Source organism: Meriones unguiculatus, chromosome 1 (assembly GCF_030254825.1).
Source record: "Meriones unguiculatus strain TT.TT164.6M chromosome 1, Bangor_MerUng_6.1, whole genome shotgun sequence".
Classification (NCBI taxonomy): Eukaryota; Metazoa; Chordata; class Mammalia; order Rodentia; family Muridae; genus Meriones; species Meriones unguiculatus.
Window position 1 is genome coordinate 83,770,663 of NC_083349.1, and position 17,803 is coordinate 83,788,465.

The 17,803-nt window shown below is 39.0% G+C and overlaps 1 protein-coding gene across 6 annotated transcripts in view; it reads right to left on the minus strand.

Moving 5' to 3' along the window:
- The window catches only part of Cpq (carboxypeptidase Q), a 568,473-nt gene that overhangs the window by 92,414 nt on the left and 458,256 nt on the right, over positions 1 to 17,803 (minus strand). The gene's annotated exons all lie outside the window — the stretch shown is intronic.

Sequence of the window (17,803 nt, forward strand, 5' to 3'; positions counted from 1 at the left end):
CTGCTAAACAGACATAGTATTAGACTAAAGTTTTTAAAAATATTTTATGTGCATTGGTGTTTTGCCTTGCATGTATGCCTATGTGAGGGTGTCAGGTTTCCTCAAACTGGAGTTGCAGACAGTTGTGAGCTGCTGTGAATTGAACCCAGGTCCTCTGGAAGAGCTGCTAGTGCTCTTAAGCACTGAACCATCATTCCAGACCCTTAGACTAAAATTTTAATTTTATTTTTTTTCACAATTTATTTATTATATATCCCAATTGAAGCCCCCTCCCTCACCTCCTCCCAGTCCCACCTTCCCGTTTTCTTCCTCTCCGATCCCTTTCTACTAGTCCACTGAGGGAGAATTCTCCTCCTCTGCCATCTGCCCATAGCTTATCAAGTCTCATCAGGACTGCCTGGATCCCTCTTCCTCTGTGGCCACATCACCAGAGGCAAGTGATCAAAGAGCAGGCAATTGAGTTTATGACAGAGGCAACACCTGCTTCCCTTGGGAATCCACATGAAAACTGAGCTGCCAATTGGCTACATCCAAGCAGGGGGTCTAGGTCCTCTCCACACATGTTTTTTTGTAATAGCTAGACTAACTTTTAATGACTTATTGTTATACCCATAGATTAATATATCTTTTACCTCTCAACATAGAGGCTTCAATTTGCACTAGACAGTGACTAATCAGAACAGTAACAGGCCAGGGGCAGAAAATTAAAAAAAAAAAAAAAAATTGCAGGATTCTCAGTCCTAAATTAAATCCTCATCCTTCCAAAATTCAGGGGTAATTACCAAAGAAGAGGCAGAAAAACTATAAAATCTAGAGGTAGTGGGTGAGAGCAAAGAAACAGTGTCTTTTGGATATAGCATGGCAATAGTATATATGAACACACAGCAGTTGTGACAGCATAAGACCTGTGCAAGCCCAAATCAGACAAAAGTTCAGCATATATAAGAGATTGGGCACCAAGTTCTACCCCTAGCCCTGGAGTGGTTGGCAATCTTTAGCTGCTGGAAGAAAAACATTCCGTTTTCTGTGATGGTACAGCCCCTGGTAAGGTGCCCATGCTCCAGTGGAAGGCTACACAGTCAAGGCTATATGGGCAGCACAAATTGCTCTTGATGGAGAAAACAAAAGACAAGTTGTGAGCAATGGAACTGAGAAGAGTTGGGGGATAGGTGAATATGATCAAAACACACTGCACAAAATTCTCAACTAAGTAATAAAAAAAATTAAGATAAGGTTAATAAAGCAAGATTCTACTCATAGTTGTGTCTTCACCTAATTTTCAGGGAAAGTTGCAAGGTACTTATAATAAATGCAGCTATCTTTGCTCTCAGCTATAGCTACTGCCTTATGGTACCATCATTTGAAATACTAATATGCAGCCATTAGTATTTCTTATTTGTGCATTTATTTATTATTTAATTTATTATTTATTTAGTATTTACATTTATGCCCTATGTTAAGGGATCATCTAATTGTATATTGGTACAAGGTCAGCAGATGGAGATGTAATTTGGCAGTCTTAATCTTTTTCTCGGTTCTACCTCTACCCCAAACACTTCAAAAAAGAGAAAAGCAAAACTACAATATATCTTGTAAATGAAAACAGAATTGCCCAAATTGCAGGCAGATCCTATGTTTCCAACAAGAATGGCAGGTGAAGTGCTCTTAGCTATGCACTGCTTAGGTTAAAAGTGGAACTGGTTGGCATTTTAGTGGTCTCATCTGACACTAAACAGACACCTGGTGAGGTGGATGTGACCTTGGAATCATTATATTTTATCCCTGTACAACAACTGTCACTCCTGACTGCCAAGCAAAATGACTACCTCCTGGATCTTCCCTTTCCTCTCTGTAGGATGTGACAAATGCCTTTAAGTTTGAGTGTGTACTTATAGCCTCTTTTAAACCGAAGTAAGACTGGTTGCATGAAACTACCTGTGGCTTCTAACACATCTGTTAAGTGTTTTCTGCTTCTTGAATTGCAAAAGAAGGGAAAATCCCAGAGGCAGGAACTTGGAAATTTGGAATTCCAGTGTGCAATGAAATTGTATATTGACTGGCACTCAAAATATGATGTAAATATCATATAAGACATGGGTTTCCAGTGGTTCCACAAGTTGTGAGCAGAAGTGATGAAGAGCTTAGGAATTATACAGTCTGAACTAGATCCCTGCTTACCAATCTTTAGCTGAGTGCCTTTGGCATTTGATGTAAACTCTTAGTTTACTCTTTAATGAAATCGGGATGATAACCATTCCCAGCTTATAGAGTTTGGAGACACTGTAGTTAGGGCTCAGACAGAAGAAACATTTGATAAACAGCAGCGTCACTGGTTTTACTTTTTTTTTTTTTCTCTTTTTAGCACTGAGAATCTCAGATTTTCAAGGATAGTGTCTGGGTAAAGCATCCTGTTTGCTGATTATAATGGCAGGCAGTGGGTCTGCAGCACTTTCCCAAGCCAGGCATTGTGTGAAATGCTTTACAGCTCATCCCATGGGCTGCTAAGATAAGCTAGTATAGTTTTTATAAAAGTACATACAATCACGGAGGCTGAGTTAGGTTACCAAACTTCCTCAAAGTTATCTGAAAGATGCTCAACCATAGAACAAGGACATTTGTTCAACTATGTTCATAGCACCTTTATTCGTAATAGTCAGAATCTGGAAACAACCTAGATGTCTCTCAATCAAAGAACAGATACAGAAATTGTGGTACATTTACACAATGGAATACTACTTAGCTATTAAAAACAAGGAAATCATGAAATTTGCAAGCAAATGGATGGAACTAGAAAAGATCATCCTGAGTGAGGTATCACAGCAGCAGAGAGACATGCATGGTGTACACTCACTTATGAAAGTAGATATTAGTCATATTACATAGGATAAACATACTAAAATCTACAGACCTAACAAAGCTAAACAACAAGGGGAACCTTAGGGAAGATGATCAATCCTCATTCAGAAGGAAAAACAGAAGAGACACCAGAGGTTGTAGAAGAGAGGGAACAGTACTGGAGCCTACCACAGATCTCCTCTGAAAGACTCCACCCAGCAGGGGATCAAAGTGGATGCAGAGACTCAGTCAAACTTTGGACAGAGCACAGGGAGTCTTATGGAAGAAGGGGAATAAAAAAGAACCTGGAGGTGACAGGAGACCAACAAAGCCAAAAATAGCAGGGCCCAGGGGGGACTGCAGAGACTGATGCATCAACCAAAGACCATACATATGGAGGATCTAGACCCCCCCTCAGATGTAAGGCATAGACAGCTCAGTCTCCATGTGGATTCCCTAGTAAGGGGAGAACAAACAACCTCCGATATGAACTCAGTTGCCTGCTCTTTGATCACTTCTCTCTGGTGGGCGACCTAGCCTGCCTACAGAGGAAGAGGATCCAAGCAGTCCTCATGGGATCTGATAGGCTAGGGTTAGACAGTAGGAGAGGAGGACTTCCCTTCTCAGTGGTCTAGGGAAGAGGGATAAAGGAGGAAGAAGGAAGGAGAGTGTAACCAAGAGGAGATGAAGGAGGAGGCTACAACTGGGATACAAAGTGAAAAAACTGTAAATAATTTTTAAAAAGTTACCTAGCCAGAGAGAAAAGTGTGTGGTATGAGCATACTCCAGTTTTGCCTTTCATTGTTTGATGTCCCATCTCCAGATGGCCACTTGTAATTTCCCAGTCACATGTCTTTACTTTTAAGTTAGAAATACAAAGAATGCCATTAAAAATGAATAAATTTTAATTTTTATATGATCATAATACAAAGTCTACTCAGTTAGAATTTATTATTCCTGCTAACAAAATAATTTAATTAAGGATAGGGAGGAGTGAAAACACAAATTAAAACATCTTGCTAGACAATTTCCTTCCAATTAGGAATGAAAGTCTAAAACGATAAAACTTCTCTTCAAGCCAAATAAAACAGGATGTGTACAGATATCAGCAAACTAGAATCCTGGCAAGGTAGAAAGACACTTGATTTCTATTCATGTATGATTTTATTAGCTGTTCCTAACTTGATAGCAGTATGCTATTGTTTTCTACTCATACATAAACATTGCCGTATGTTTTCTATAAAGAAGCAAGAAAACAAACCATCCACTATACAACACACTACCCTTTTTCCAGTTATGGAGTCATCTAAGCTTTGGCATCCAGGGAAGGAGTTGGGACATCACCCTACACAAAGGGACTGCAATGACCTGCTGGCATCAGGAATATGTCAACACACTCATCTAGATTTATTAGCATGAGCAGCTGAGTGTAGGTGGGGAAAGCTGATCACTGCTAGTGACAGGGAGAAAAGCCATGATCCATGGACTAGCCTCCATGAGAAGTGCATGGATCAAGATATTCTGTCACTTATTTACAGAGCATAGCAAAATGCCTACTTCCTGAGACAAAGCATTTGGTTGCTAAGATGACCAACTCTGATCGAAATAAACTTGGACATCCAGAGGAAGGCGTAAATAGCTCAAGGGTAAGTTAGGATATGATCTGTAATCCTCAATGCTCCCTTAATAAGCTTGTGGCTATTAGGAGCCATGGAAACTCATTACCATGTAATGTACACAACCAAAGCAGAAGAATGCTTCCCGTGACCTCTCAGCTGCAATTCTCAGGTCTTACCATCTGCTCAGGGGTGGGGTTCACACTATCATATGCTGCAATCACAACCTGCAACACTTCTTTTCTGCTTTATTCATTTTCTTTCTCTTAAGTGTTAACCCGGCCAAAAGCAATTTGGCAGCCATTAGCATCCTTTGGTGGCAATGCAAAATTAAAGAGGAGAAAGCTGCTGAAAATACATATTGAATGTTCTAAATTGCTTGCTTTACAATATAAACCAAGGATGATGTGTGTATTCTTTAAAAAATATATATGTACCCATAATCCACAGCTTTTCCTTTTATCTCTTTAATTAGCTTCATTTTTGTTTTAAAACTTAAATTTCCTGTAGCATAGAGAAATTATGTCCATTTTCTCACCTTTCTCAACATATCTTTGGTTTTTATTTAAAGTGACACTGAAATCCCCAAATAAAGTGAAAAGAAAGGTGCATCTTAATTCTTTGCGGTAATCTTCAATCTTTAATCTTCAATCTTTAATCTTCAAAGAAGATAGAGTCTGTGCTGACATGAGGCAGTCAGCCCCAGCACCACTTTCTGACTCTTAATGTTTCACAGATGATGGTGGCAACACTGTTTTGTTAGGTGATAAACCCAAAGAAAATTCTAAAAAGCAAATAATTTCTAATCTCGTGTTCTGGGTAGCAACAATCATCTGTAGCGGAGCCAGAAACTCTGGCTCCCGGAAGCCTGGGGAAATGAGCAGCCTTGGGAATGTTACACTAGCACTAGAATTGTAGCTACCTATTGCAGTTTATGCCCTATTGTGCCGGAGACGGGGCAGAATGACAGCTTCCTGAAGCCCATACCTGCCACTCAGTGTGTGTCCTCATAGGTATTCAGCTGTGGGACAATCCTTGTTCCATTTCCACAGTCACATTTGAAGCACTTTGGGTTTCAGTGAATTCTCCTCTTGTACTAATCAAACTCCATTAATAGCCCTTAAATATATTAAGACATATGATAGCTCCATAAAAGTCACTATGACAACCATAATGAGTCAAAGATATATTTTAATTACACAAAATAAGACTCTATTCTTTCTGATATTTGAAATATCTAGGGTATTTGATAAATGGGCTTAAAGGGAGCTTACATGTCACATTCGTGTCTTCCACCAGTTTTATTACTGATGTAGCAACATAGCTGATGAAAGTCATGGGACTCAAGATACCACTGTAACATTTTGATTCCCCCCGTTCATACATTGACCCAGTACTTCATGTCACTGGCTTCCTATTCATTTCTTTATGCAGATAGAAATGTCCCATACAGTAGCTTTTTATTTTCCCTCTATATTTCTCAATCCTCTCATACCCCATTACCCTGCCAGTCTCTATTTATCCCTACCAACTCTCCTTCTTTTCTGGGTTCAAAGGTTAGAACTAAATTCTCAATGAGAGAAGCACTTCCTCTCATTGACCCACTTCCTTTAACATCAGGCACTTTGAAGGAAAAAAAAAAAAAAAGGCATGGTTGTGTGTGTGGGTGTGCCAGGAAGCACCAATGCTTTCTGGTCAACTTCTCTTGCCCTGCTCTTGATTGGAAAGCCTCTATCAAGGTCTTTAAATGTTTCTAACCTTACAGCTGAAAGTTGAGTTCATTTTCTTATAGCCAGACAGGTCATTTTATTTAAAAAAAAATACAATTTTATTAGTCCCAGTTCTCTAGAGGAATAGAACTGATATAAAATGAATCTCTCTATCTTTCTCTCTTTCTCTCTCATACACACACTTGTGTGCATATAAACATGCATATATATAAATATACAAAGGGAATTATATATATAATAGATATAATAGAATATATAATATATATGAATTTATTAGATTCATATAATCTAATAAATTGTGATTCAGCTAACTCGACAATAGCTGCCTATGAATAAAAGGTCTAAGAATCCAGTTGTTTAGTCCATTAGGCTGGATATCTCAGCTGGTCTTCAGGATACAGCAGAATCCTGAAGAAGTAGGATCTAATGCCAGTGAATGAATGGACTTGCTAGCAAGGGTGAGAGAAAGCACGCAAAGAGAGCTTCCTTCTTTCATATCCTTTATGTACAAAGGTATGGTTCAGATTAAAGATGGATCTTCCTTCTTCAAAAGTCCATATTAGAATGAGTCTTCCCACATCAAATGATTCAATTAAGAAAAAGACCTCACAGGTGTTCCCAAACATTTGGGTTTTAATTAATTCCAGATGCAGACAACTGTGCATAACCATCATAATAATCATATTTTTCTTGTCTTGAAAACAATAGACTAATTTATACTCAAGAAGCAACACAGTCCAAAGCCATGAATTTCCTTTCTGGAGGAAAATAGACAGCATGTGAGCACTTCTTGTTTGTGATAACATCTCCATATGCTTTATTGTCCAAATACTTTTACTAAGACTGGTAAAGATTTGAAATGTAGCTTTGAAAAATTATTTTTTAAGTGTTTTCCTTCTTTACTTCCAAAAGCACATAGTGGATCTGAAACTTCTTGAAAGGCTCCAAGAGGGCTCTTGGTTCACTAAGTAAGTTCATGACTCATTCCCAACCCTTTCATGATGAACACACCACAGTCCTATCTAAGGACCTATTGTACTTTATTCTTCTTTTGCTCCTGTAAAAACCCAAGGTCTCCTACAAATAAAGTTCCTATGGCAACATTAGAAGAGTCAGGAAATGCTCAAGAGCCTAGAGGAGACAGGGCAAAGCTGTGTGTATCTGTGTTACACCCCCAGTTGAATAACAGCATGTATGAGAAGCTCAATAAATATTGCCTGGGGAAAGGTGCAACCGGGGAACATTAGCCAGGACTCCATTGGCATCTTGAGGACACTGTTGCTCTAGCTGTGGCTGCTGATATAAGTGGGAAGATAGAATGATACTCTACTGAGCTTTCATTATCTTGGAAAAGAAAGCAAGTGTCTAGCTCTTTGGAATAGCTGCTGCTGGGTCCTCATGTGTTTGTAATGGAGCTACTTAGGAGGCTGAAAAAAAAAAGGATTGCAAGTTCAAGATCAGTTTGGGAAACTTAGTGAGACCTTGTCTCAGTAAGACTACAGAAAAGGGCATGGAGAGTGGGTCAGAGGTTAAGAGCACTTGGTGCTCCTCCAGTGGATCAGAGTTTGGATCCCAGAATGCAAGGACAGCTCACAACCACCTGTGCCTCTAGTGCCAGGAATCTATTGCCCCATCTAGGCTCTGGAGTAAACGTGTGCAGTGAGTGCATATATATCCATTAATAAAAATAAAAGCACATTTCTAAAAGTAAAAAGAGGGCTGAGTATAGGGCTCAGTGGTAGAGCACTTGTTTCAATGACCAAGGCCCCAAGCTTAATATTCAGAGTTGGAGAAAAACTCAGCAGTGATTTTTCCAGGATTCATTTTTCATGGAGATTTATTTTGAGGCTCTTTATAATGATGGACACTGAATAAAAAAATTAAAGTCTCCAAGGACACTGTTAAAAGATGCAGAAACCTTTAATTTTTTAAATTGTTTTTATTTTTATTAATTACAGTTTATTCACTTAGTATCCCCCCCTGTACCTCCCTCCATTCTCTTCTCTCCTCTCAATCCTACCCTTCCTCTTCCTCACCAGTGTCCCTCTCCCAGTCTACTGATACGGGAGGTCCTCCTCCCCTTCCCTCTGATCCAAGTCTATCAGGTCTCATCAGGAGTGGCTGCACTGTCTTCTTCTGGGGGAGATGATCAAAGAGCAGGCCAATCAGTTTCTGTCAGAGACAGTCCCTGATCCCATTACTATGGAACCTACTTGGATACTGAACTGCCATGGGCTACCTTTGTGTAGAGGTCACAGGCCTTTAATTTTTAAAACATGTTTCCTATACGTTGGTCATCAGCTAAATTAAAAGACAAAATAGTAAGTCTTATTTTAGTAGAAATGTTTATTCAGGGAGAAAAATGTGTCTATTCAAAGCTAGTAAGAAGAGCTGAGGAGTGGGCCATGTATTCCTATTAGCCATGGGCAGACCTAGTTTTCATGCCTACCTCAGTATGATTATTAATGGGACCCCATTTCTTCTGTAGAAATGTCTTAGCTTTAATAGTGAATCATACTGGTGACCTGTGAAAGGTGTCATTTACAAAGACCTGGAAAGCACTTATCAGCAGACACTGACTGGTTACCACATATTTGATGAATTCTAACAATGTGTGTCTAGTGTACCATTTCATATGAAGTGAATCTTGCTGGTAGAGCCAATGAGCTCCATCTGGACGCTCTGAGAAATTGTCTTAATATTCTAGCCCCAAGAAGCTATCTACATTCCTTGGCTCACAGACCCATCACATTGTCTTTTCTCTTCCCATCTCTATCATTACATTGCTTCCTCCAACTTTGGTCTCCTTATCTCTCAGAAGGAATAACTTAGTAAAGAGCAAAAGCTTTGAGATCACTGAGTCTGAAAATGCTGATAGTTATTCTTTTTATTTTCTTTTATTTTTATTTATTTATTATAATTTATTCACTTTGTATCCCCACTGCAGCCCACTCCCTTATCTCCTCCCAGTCCCACCCACCCTCCTTCTTCTCACTATATGTCCTTTCCCTAGTCTGATAGGGGAGGTCTTCCTCCCCTTCTAGCTGACTCTAGCTTATCAGGTCTCATCAAGGCTGGCTGCATCATCTTCCTCTGTGGCATGGCAAGACTGCACCCCCCAGGGGAAGGTGACTAGAGAGCCTGCCATTGAGTTCATGTCAGAGACAGCCCCTGTACTCCTTATTAGGGAACCCACTTGGAAACTGAGCAGCCAATGGGCTTCCTTTAAACAGAGGTCTAGGTCCCCTCCATGCATGGTCTTTAGTTGGAATATTGGTCTCTGCAGGCCCCCTGGGCCCAAGTATTTTGGCTATGTTGTTTTCCTTGTGGAGTTCCTGACCTCTCCAGGCCTTTCTATCTCCCTCTTCTTTCATAAGGATTCCAGCACTCTGCCCAAAGTCTGGCTATGAGTCTCAGTACCTCCTTTGATACCGTGGTCTATCCTGTTTGCCTTTCTGAATGAAGATTAAGCATTTTCCCTAAGGTCCTCCTTGCTGTTTACCTTCTTTAGGTATATAGATTTTAGTATGTTTATCTTATATATTATGGCTAATATCCACTTAGAAGTGAGTATATATCATTTTTGTCTTTCTGCTTCTGGGATACCTCACTCAGGATGATCTTTTCTAGATCCCATCATTTTCCTGCAGATTTCATGATTTCCTTGTTTTTAATAGCTGAGTAGTATTCCACTGTGTAAATGCACCACACTTTCTGTATTCATTCCTCCGCTGAGGGACATCTAGGTTGTTTGACACCACCTTCAAATACAATCTACCACCACATCTGTTCTACTTTCAACATCCACCTGGACTCTAGCAATGCAGGCCAGCATCACTGTCATCTAGAAATGCTTTGGTAGGGTCCAGACTGTTTGTTCCTTGACCCTCAGCATTTTGCAGCCTCTTTTTGTGCACAGTGATCTTGTTAATGAATTTACACCAGGGGATGCTACTCCTCCCCTCAAACGCTCCATATAGTTTTAATCTCAGAGTGAAAGTCAGAGCCTTTGCCTTTGAAAGTTCCCAGTCAGGCCTTACCTTCCAGTGTTCCTCATGCCCACTTACCACGATCCCTGCCAGCCCACTGCTGTCCTTCAGTTCCTCACTATTTGCACTAGTGCATTCTCTATGAATTCTGACTTCCTCATTCTCCCTCTAGCTTCCTGCAGGACTCTGCCAAAATGTCACCTCTTAGACACTTTCTTTCTTACTACCTCATGTGAAATAAGACTTCCTCTATGCTTTTAGTAGTATTCATTAACTCTCTTACTCAGCCTTATCTTTCTCCTTTGAGCCAACAGTAAGGATCTTTTTCATATGGGCCTCTTCCTTACTTTGTATGTATACACTTCTGTAATGTTCTCAGCAGGTCTTTATCTAGGATGGACTTCTGAGTTTTCCTAACAACAGACCCTTGTGAAAGTGCATACATATTACAATAGACAGCCTTCTGCAAGAAGCTTGTGTAAGGACATTTGCTCAACCATGTTTGTAGCAGCCTTATTTGTAGCAGTCAGAAGCTAGAGACTCGAGCACTTTTTATGTGCTAATAGAACAGAAGTCCCCAACAAGAAGGCTTTCATCTTGTGCTGTTTCATGACAGATATGTACAGAAAGTGCCTTAGGGTGAGACACCCCCTAGGAAGATCAGCTTAGTTGACAGCCAACTCCAGTGTTCATATACACAAGTGAGGCTACCTCAGACTGCCCAGTCTAGCCAAGTAGCCAGATGACCACAATCTACTGGCCATGGTTGCAGAATAAAATGTAAGACACTAAATTAAATAAGTAATTTTACAGTATTTAGAAGCACATAGTCTCTGTAATAATATTCCAAGAAGTCTGTAACAGCATCAAAAACACATGTGCTCAATCATAAGGTTTTAAATGAGTGGATCACTCATATTACTGCTTCACAGAAAATATATGTGTTTAGATAGAAACTGGCTGGGTGGGCAAGTTAGAATTGTAAGATTAAATAAATTAAGGAGTCAGACTTTAATTCTGTTCATCTGGGTCATCTGGTGAGCATATGTGTGAACTCTGAGTGTGATGAAATGCCTAAACACGTTCTTGATTCTCAGGCTTCCAGTTCAAGAATGGAAGAAACATCATGATTAGGGAAGAATCTGAGGAAAGTGTTGCTAGTTATTTGGTTTATAATTCAAGAAGACTCAGGTTGTCTACAGAATATTGAAAATAATAAAAAGAATGAGCAAGTTACCTACAGAATTATCCTAAACCAAAAAAAAACTGGCTGGCTTGTTGAATGGGACAAGCTTGTTCATATGATGGCCTTTAGGGGCCAATGGCTACAATTATCAGATGAAAGTGCTTCAGTTTTTGAACCCTTCAGTTTGTTCTCAGCCATCATTGTAGCCATCCTTTGACAATCTGTTAGTACAGATTTTGAGTCTGTTCAGGAGTCTCCAAGAGTTTAAATCTGACTAAGAGAAGTGGTCCAGGAGGCCTGTCTACATCCAGTTGCTTTTTATTAGTGACCTCCCTCTCCATTTCCTTTTCTTTCTTTCTTTCTTTCTTTCTTTCTTTCTTTCTTTCTTTCTTTCTTTCTTTCTTTCTTTCTTTCTTTCTTTCTTTCTTTTCTTTCTTCCCTCCCTCCCTCCCTCCCTCCCTCCCTCCCTCCCTCCCTCCCTCCCTCCCTCCCTCCCTTCTTTCTTTCTTTCTTTCTTTCTTTCTTTCTTTCTTTCTTTCTTTCTTTGTCTTTCTTCTCCACCCTGTTCTCTGAGTGCCAAGCATGGTCCTTCATCAGTACCTTTGCCACAGCCTTTTGCTTTCCATAGCCTCTTCTCTTTTGGATTCCATGCAGTTCTTTTCATTACATTTTTAAGTCTTTACTTGGATAACACCACTCCACAAACTCTTCTTCATGCCCCTCTATCAAAGATTAAAAACACTCTCCAATATCCCCCGCTCTGCTTTGTCTTACTCTTTTCTTTGGCAGTCATCCTTCTCTGTGTGGTCTCGGACATATCTAGCCAATTTATCATCAGTTTTTACTTGAATAGAACCAAGAGAAAGATAAAGCTTCAAATAGTGTCTGGCACTCAGGAAGCATGGGGGGACAAGTGCTGGGAGAAAGAATAAATACACTTATGCACTCATCTTTTGTGTTTAAGCACATGCATGTGGACATTCACATATATAAACCTAGCCCTCATGAATACAAAAACCAAGTCCTATGGTGATCAAGGTGACAATGGCCACTTTTCAAGTTTTCAATCTGTGCTTTACTCCCATAGCTCTCAAACTTTACTGTGTATTTTGTAAAGCTCTTAAAAATACATATGGTTTGATAACATATTATAAATTCTAAGAATCAGTCCTTCACTGCTGAAGAGATAGCTCAGCTATCAAGAGCACTGGCTTTTCTTCCAGAGGACCCAGGTTCAGTTCTCAGCACCCACAAAGCAGTTTGCAACTGTCTGTAATTCCAGTTCCAGGGGATTTGTCTGATACCTTTACACCAATGTATATAAAACAAAATTAAATAAATTATTTAATAAAAGAATCAGTCCTTCTACTCACAGAAGTTGAGAGCAAAAATATGTGATTTCTGTAGGTTGGGTGGGTCGAGGAGAAAGAGCAATGGGAAGGGTGACCAGCTAGTTAGCTAGAAGCAAAAAGTTCTGGTGAGCTGCTGTAACAGGCAACTGTGTTGTCAGACATGTTTTATGCCTTCTTGAAGAGTACAAGAAAAGATCTGAAGTTTTTACAATAATAAAAAAAAGAGAGATGTAGTGTTCAAGTATGGAGACAGGGACTGTCTCTGCCAGGAACTGATTGGCCTGCTCTTTAATCACCTTCCCCTGAGGGGGGAGCAGCATTACCAGGCCACAGAAGAAGACAATGCAGCCACTTCTGATGAGACCTGATAGACTAGGATCAGCGGGAAGGGGGACCTCCTCTATCATTGGACTGTGGGAGGGGCATGGGTGGGAAAGAAGGAGGGAGGGTGGGGTTGGGAATGGGGAGGGAGCTACAGGAGTGATACAAAGTAAATAAACTGTAGTTAATAAAATATATTTAAAAAAGAGACATGTATTGAGGACTTTATCTAAACACTGTGGCACTCATGTCTGTAGCAAAGGATAATTGTACATTTTTATGTATCAGATGAAATAAGTTTAAAAATAAAAACATAATAAAAAATAGAAAGGGTGAGGGAGAGAAGTAGACATGGCTACAAAAGGCCAACTTGAAGGGCTCTGTGGGTTATCAAATGTCCTGTGTTGTGTGAGATACTGTCAACATCTTGTTAGAGTTTTAGAAGATGTTGCTTTGTGGAAAACTAGGAGAACTAGTCAAAGAAACATGAGACTCACTTGTTATTACATGGGAATGAATTAATATTTTCTTAGAACAAAAATTAATATTATTTTGAAAGTTATTATATAAAAATACTTTCCAGTAAGCTAGATAGCATAAGGTCGGCTTTTTAAAAAAATGGTCGTATGTATCAAAATACAAGTGAAAATTTCAAGGTCCTTTTAATAAGAGAATGATGAGGCAATCTTACTTGGAGGCTGAGCTATAATTATTTTCTCCTTCTTGGGTGAAATCTGCAATGAGTACATTCTAAGCTGACCCTGTCTTTATTTTGTCATCTGAGATGAAATGGCCCCTACTCACAGGAGGGCAGGGAGTTAAACATTAGGAAATGAACTGCCAAGTAGACATTCAAATAAAAATTTTAAAATATTAAAAATATGTTGTTACAACCTTGTGGTTTGTTATGTTAAAAGTTGGTACAACATGAGGATAATAACACTCAGCATAATCAGAAAGACTCAATTACAGAAACAAATAAATTCATCCTGGGACCACCAAGAGCTTTAACAATTGTTTTTCATAGTCCCCGAGTTTTAATGTAGTCAAGAAAAATGAAGGAAAATAATAAACAGATGAAGCAATTTGGCTTTGAAAAGACTTAAGATAACTTAATAGGTATATTTTAGATAAAAGGAGACTCAGGAATTATAGTGATTACAGGGAGTGATCCAAATAGGTATCTGCCAATGAACTAAGGGAGATGAGGAGAAACAATTTCCCTTCTCCGAGAACAGTAATAAACAGAAGCAGCAATCATCAGAAGGAAGGAAGAGAAAGTAGCTGAGGTAGAAAGTAGCTTCAAATGTGATAGGAATAATGGCTGCTCTTCGAAGCCACCTGAGCAGCACTTAGGAGTCTAGATGAAGAAAAGCTCAAGGTGAGGGAAACCAGAGAATCAGCCAAGCCCACAGCCTTGCTGGGTCCTTCCTGCACGCCCATCTCCTCCATCCGGTGCCCCTAGCGTTTGAAGGCTAGGTATGTAGGTGTCTACTCTAAGAGACGGTTAGTCTCAGGATAAAGTGGACCCTGCAGTTCTCACATCCCAGTGACTGCTACCCAGCAGAAATGGAGGCATGAAGATGTGCAGGTTCTAATGGCATTTAATGCAAAGTATGAGGGAAGTTACTTAGCTACACTGGTCTCTGTTTGCTTATTTGTAAAATGGGGATTATTCACAGTTATCTTTCAAGTATATTATGGAAGTTTTCTTTCTTTCTTTGTTTTTGTTTTGTTTTTCTTGAGACAGGGCCCTGGAACTCGCTTTGTAGGCCAGGCTAGCCTTGAACTCACAGAGATCTACCTGCTTCTGCCTCCCAAGTGCTGGGATTAAGGGTATGAACCATCATGCCCGGCTTAAGGACAAAGTTTTGGTGTGCTTGGCAATTCATAGATTTGGAGTAGGTCAGGGAAGGTGAAAAGGAAACAATGATATATTTATTTTTCCTAAACTGTAACAGAAATTTAGACTTATTTAATATAATTTGTTGAGATTGCAATATAATTATACCATTTCCCCTTTTTCTCTCTTTCCAAGCCCTCCCATGGATATCCATCTCACTCTCTCAAATTAATGGCCTCTTAGAATATCTTTAGGATATGGAGGTACACAGCAAACCAAATCAGAACCTGTCACTTTGTCAGCAACAGATATCACAGATTCATGCCATGTTAGATACGCTGGAAAAAAAAATCTTCAAATAACTTACATGCTCGTCACATTGTAATTATGACAACAATTAAATCATAGTTAAGGGCTATTTAAAAAATTTTAAATGGCACATATAAAATGAAAATAAATTCAATTTAAAAACCCAGGTAACTGATTTTTAATAATGCTCTTATCTTTATAGCACTGGTTCTTTTTTTTAATCTATTCACTACCAATGTGGTTTAGGGTACATGCAGTGGACATAGTTCTCTGATGGCTGAATGGTGGCTTTATTAATAATAAAGATTTACGGTATCTATTTTTATTCTTGTTAAACTCAGTAGAGTTATTCTATCATGGACACTGTGAGTTGGGGTCTAGTTTCTGTTCTAAAATTGATAAATGACCTTGACTGACTTGTTCGATAATTGATAACTGACTACTTGATCACTCTTAAACATGACATTCTCAACAAAGGGATGATTTTCTTTAAAAAGCTCTGAATACTGTGACTATGTTGTATATATTCAAAGGCATATCATGTCATTAGTTTGTTCTAAGGAGATTTATGATTACTATCAAGAGGAGTGACTCATAAGTAGGCACTGTGCCTTTGAGAGGAAAAGGAAACAATTATGACAGGATAATATTTGGAGACTACAGTACTATCTTTAGGAAATTGGAGGAAGAGAGACTAGTAAAATGCTTTTCTACAAAAACAAACAAACAAAACAGGAAGGAAAAAACATTATTTTTCTGATAGTTTTGTATCTTTCATTCCTATAACTACAAAACTCAACAAACATGCCCTAGAGTACCTTGATTATAAGATCCACATTTTCCACCAATTTTAACATTTTGGAAACTGGAATGTGTCTTGCATTCTATAGGAAGCTTGCCAACCTCCAGGCAGGGAAAGAAACTGCTGTGACTTGGTCCTTATAGAGCTTGTGCATGTGCAAAGTTCCTCACTGGGGGTTTCATTGCCCCCTTTACACCTAACACAAGTTATTTGTACTTCTGTCAACACAGATCATTGAATTTCAGGCCTAAGTTCCTAATACCTCATGCACATGTTTATAAAGTCTTCATGCACACAGAAGATGGGTCTTCCTGTGTTGGGGAGTAACTGGAAGCAGTAGCTCTTTGGGGTGCACCCTGAGTGCTGATTAGGAGCAAAGCCTGCTGTCCTCCAGCATGGTTCAGAGAGCACCTACGTCCAGAGCAGTCCATCCGAAGCTCCCTCTCTGTTTCATGAAAAGTACGGCTTTTGAAGATTTATTTTTATTTTAAATGTATGTTCATATGTGTGTGCTTGTGTTACGTACAGCTGTGTGAGTGGCAGAAGAAGGTGTTACCAGTGGGTATGAGTGCCGGAAACCAAACTCTGGTTTGGTTAATTGCTGAGCCATCTTCAGCCCCAGTGTGCTCTTAAATTAAATACAAAAAAAGTTAGACAAAATAAAGATCTAGCGGAAAGTGCTATTCAGTTTACCTTGTGTTCAGACTGTCAACTCCAAAGGAGCATTTTCATTACTTTGTTAAAACAAATCCCCTTTGTTGAAGCTTCCTTGCTTATGACCAATGGTGTTCATGATGATCTTTAGACTCCATGGGTTGGTTCTAATGGCAAAATTGCTAGGGATTGTTGGTTTACTACTATTACTAATAACCCTGCTATTTTATAGTTCCTGAAAAGTCTGTGCTAAGATTAACTGCATTTCTTACAATTGATACAGACACAGAAATGGAGAGCCAGGTGCCTCTGCCCAGCCTCAAACCCCTGTGTCTTCTCTCGTGCCTGATATCTTATATTTTAAGTTCAAGAATATAATATTTAACATTGTACAACTATTTTTCTTTGAATATATAATTGGAACAAATAAAATAAAATTCATTAAAATAGAAGATGACTATGTATCTGTGAGAACCATGTGTAGAAGAGAGGTACAGACTGGCTCCTAAGAGATGCTTGTGAATGCCAATTGGCATCTCTTGGGTCACCTGTCAGTACTAATTTACTCAGGCAGGTATCATTTGAGTGATAAAATATCTGCTAGAAAAAGCTGTCATGTTATATACATGAAGGGCATTTTCCACCAAATCATAAAAATAATGAGAAACATACACTTATTTTATATGAAATTTTCAACATTAAGGACCAGAATAGTTGTCTTTCACAAAGACACTATGAATTTATTACTTCACAAGTGTCACTTCCATAAAATGAAATAATTAGCTTAGAATTATATTTGCATTTTCAACATTTTTGTACAATAGGAATGTCAAGATAATTGGGCATTAACTATATTTTTAAGACTTGAAAGTAGCAGCTTTGTGTATAAGTGAATATTCTTTCTTTCTCTTTGTTTTCTCCATTCTTGTGTTGGTGATTCAGAAAAGCAATTTTAAACAAAGGCTTTCACACTGAGCTACATTAAGGTTATTACCCCAAAGATGAGAAGATAAAAATCAAATTGGGTGGCCAAAGCCTTCTTGCCAAATTATTTGGAAGCCAATCAGTAGTATCTGGTGCCAAAGCTTTGTTCTGCTCTTGCATCGTGTTTCTCGTTTTCATTTGCCATCTTCCTTCTGTGGAATTAGAGTTTGGCAGGCTGAGCC